The sequence below is a fragment of the Lolium rigidum genome, chromosome 4 (assembly GCF_022539505.1).
Source record: "Lolium rigidum isolate FL_2022 chromosome 4, APGP_CSIRO_Lrig_0.1, whole genome shotgun sequence".
NCBI classification, from domain to species: Eukaryota; Viridiplantae; Streptophyta; class Magnoliopsida; order Poales; family Poaceae; genus Lolium; species Lolium rigidum.
In genome coordinates, this window is record NC_061511.1 from 597,696 (window position 1) to 601,586 (window position 3,891).

At 37.2% G+C, this 3,891-nt stretch overlaps 1 long non-coding RNA gene across 1 annotated transcript; it reads right to left on the reverse strand.

Annotated features, from left to right (window-relative positions):
* Nucleotides 1–555: 555 nt before the first annotated feature.
* LOC124705871 lies at nucleotides 556–3,074 on the reverse strand. The gene is made up of 3 exons (XR_007004175.1): nucleotides 3,047–3,074; nucleotides 828–1,773; nucleotides 556–718 (listed from the first exon to the last, which is right to left on the reverse strand). It is a non-coding gene; the product is annotated as an uncharacterized LOC124705871 (long non-coding RNA).
* Nucleotides 3,075–3,891: the final 817 nt, after the last annotated feature.

The following is a 3,891-nucleotide window of genomic DNA, read 5'->3' on the forward strand; positions in this document are numbered from 1 at the left end:
CAGACTATGAAAGTTCATGCTTTCTAATTTCCAATATTATGTTTATATTATTGTATAAACTTGGTCAAACTTAAAAAAATGTTGACTTTTGACTAATCGTTAGATGCCTTACATTTTGGGACGGAGGGAGTACATAAACATAAGCTACCTATATTCAGTTATAGGGCCACAAATAATAGTCACTCTCCCAACTGAAGGGAGTGATGATAATATTTAAGCGGTGACCTGCTCCCATTATTTAACTTGACCTAATGGCACATCAAAAATACTCCTTAAGCACACTGTCATCACTCAAAACGCAGGAATGATGCCAAGATGATGGGTGTTGTTATAATGAGGGCATCGTAAACATCTTGCTTCCCTCAAAAATAATTGATGGATCATTTTTACCCAAGAAGTATTGTTATAATGAACTAAAATACAAGGAAATGCACCTGAATACCAACATGGCTTAGTAAAACCAGTGCCTCCAAGAAATGAATTCTGATCTTGATGTGGAATCTAGTACATCCAGATTTCATGGATATGGATTTCATGGATGTGCAAGCACCAAGGAGTAAAATTGCATAGTATGTGGGGTGATCATCAGCAGCCCACAAAGGCCATTGAGGCATGTAGATTATACTAATTACCTGACCATCCAACATCCTTCCATCATGTTTGACGCCTGAAGGTTTTCCTTCGTTGGTGCCTTTACCGGTTGTATTTTCTATTTCATCTGCATGCCAAACATGGTGTGATTAACATCTAACTTCAATGGTTTACATATTACATGGAAATTAACAAAATATACTAAAACAGACAATTTATATAAGTTGGGGTAGAACCTTCAGCTGGTGCTTGTCTTTGACATCTTGCTTAGCAAGTGCCCATATCAGTTCAGGGTCAATTTTAGACTGTCAACAAGTGACGAAGTCTGAAGTTGATGCTTCTAGCCTACAAGCATGCTCAAATCCTCAAGTCTTGTGCTCTTTTCGAATATTGGCCCACTCTGTAGATGCTATGAGTACCTGAAACAGAACATGTGCAACCTCTTCAAATCTATTTCGAAAGATACAAAACCAGATCAGCTAAAGCTTCTACAACACAGATTAACTATAATACAGTGGATTATCATCAATAGCACAAAATAATGCCTCAAAATCCCTACATGATAGGCAACTGGGAGTATCATTCAATGGCACCTATTCTACCAAACTAACCAGCGGTGTGACAAAAGTTTTCGTCAAACAGTGAGATTGGACGGTAGAAAAGCAACAAAGTGAAAGATCAAACCGTCAGCAAGGGGTGTCGCTGAGCTGCTCTAAGAAGCTGAGTATCATGGCACCCTCTGAACTCTAAAGTGTAATAATTCATGAGGAAACCATATTAAAGGTTATTGATGGGGGACTACTGACACTAAATTTCATTTATTCTTTATAATGGATAATTGTTTACTAACGGTCCTAGGCCAGAGATATTTTTGGTAAACTCATGTTTCTAAAAAATAATGTACTCACCAACCAAGAATGGACTATCAAACACAAGGGTAACCCACATAACCTGGAAAGCTACAGGAAATATTTCTCAGAGCATGAATAGCATATAACATCCTGATACATACAATGACATTTTCTGTGCTTTATATACTTAAGGAATATTTAGTTACTAACAATAAGCACCAATTAACCAATTTCTCGGGTTAAACTTGATTGTGTTCACAAGAGAGATAAATCACCTTGGTCTTCTTCTCCACCATACTCTTTATCTAGAATCTGCTCTTCTTTCTCAGTCCTGCGCACATTGTGTTCAGGAAAAGAATCAATTAGCTAGCAATTGAAAATCAGAGTGCTTTACTCAAGAAAAAGAAAAAGACCAGAACGCTAGAGGATGACAACTATGAAGCACCTCAATAACAAACACACGGTCGCAAACCATCCTAAACCCAAGGCCTAATGCGGGTTGTGTACATATAATTTCATGCTCAGATATGTCACAAACAAATTTGCACAGTTACTTGTTTATGATTAATTACCTCGTTTGAAGATACGGTATCTACAACTACCTGCTTGTGTCTGATCTGAGAGGACTACACCACCAGCGCACGGGACGCAGAGGCCACATCAGTAAGTAAACCTGATGATGTCTTGCTCCCTTAAATCAGATTGTGAGAACCATTTTCTTAAAAAATAGAAAAGAAGGGACATGATGCATTTTCTAGTAGAGCCATAACACTTAATTAAGATGCACAGGGACAACAATAATAGGGACATAACACTTAATTCAGATGCTAAATAAATAAGTACCAAGAAGAAGGACAATCATGGCAAAGACTTGCATTATGTAGAAATGAAGATTTTCTTAATCTACATGCACTACTTTTATTTCAGATATACTAATGTAATAGTATCAATGAATTATAAAGAGCAAATAAAATCGGTAAAAGAATTATAGGTCATATATTCATAACGCATGTAGAAGGTCATCTCTAGTAATATGGATTGAGTTGGAATCTACATCAAATGAAGTAAATATAATTATGCATGTCAAGTACAGATCTGCTCCAAAATACTCTACATGTCAAGACGGGTGAAATATCCAGTGGTCTACTTTCCAAAAGAAAAACGTGAGGCAAATGGATGATTCTTACGCTAACCACCATGTTCATGCATCATATACGAATTAGAAGGACACATTGGTACACTTCTCAAAGTATTAATTCATGAATGGGTAATCAAATTCTTAGATACGGCCTAGTGTACATCAATAAATTAGATTTGCGTCCAGATTTCAAAATATAAAGCCACCGATTTGTTTTCCAATGTTTGCCGCTTAGAGTTCATAAGTTTGAAACATGTAACGATGTATTTGCTGCTGGAGATAAATCGGGGAATGCAACATAAGCCTTTCCCAAAGCGAATCACTATTTTATTGTACATAGCAGTTTAACCAAAAATCTAACCATGTAGGGGAAAGAAGATAGCATGGATTGTCACAATCACTATAGAAACAATCAAGACCGAAACAAGGATAAAAAAACAAAAAAGAAGGAACAAAGCTTCCTCACCTCACCATGCCATCAAGAACTCTCGCCAAGCCCCGGCAGCCACCCTCCAGTACGCTTCCCTGCCTGCAGCCTGAAGAGAGGAGATGTAGAATTTGAGAAAAACTATTGTGTGGACACAACAAAGCATAAGACACACGGAAAGAGAGGTGTGGAAGATGACCTGTTGCGCTATCGCGCAAGTGGCGGAATCAGTAGATGAGAAAACTGCAATTCCGAACTCAACTATATCCCCATCCTTTAGCTCCGTTTTGAGGCAACACATGTTCTCCATTGACCGAAAGCAATTTCCAATGCATGCCCATTCTTTTGAGGCAACACAAGTTCTCCATTGGTTATAACTATAAGCATTTGTATCATGCGAGTGATTAAGAGAATCAAATATGATAGTCAATGTAGGACCACAGTTTCTAAATACCCAGTTTAACACACATGAAGTCATGAAACAACCACATAATAAAATATCATTGCATGTCTTTGTGAACAGAGCAAAATGGATAGAAGGAGTATGAGCCTATAATGTTCCAAAAGTCAAATTCCAAAAATGAAGTCCTTAAAGAATTGAACTATAATACAAACATGTATGCATGCTATACATCAAACAATTTTTCTATCATTGGTGCTTCTACTGGAAAAACGATTCGTTCAACTTTTTTAACTACCTTCTACCACTATCTCTCGCTGGTCACTGCTAGTGGTGGTCTGATGGTCGATGCTATGAAGAAATTTCTCTCCTGAAAGAGGAATGAATATTATAAACACAAAAGGTAGAACATATGCACAAAAAGAGAGAAGCACAACGAAATAACATCTGTAACAGAACAATAAGACCAGTATATACATTGAAT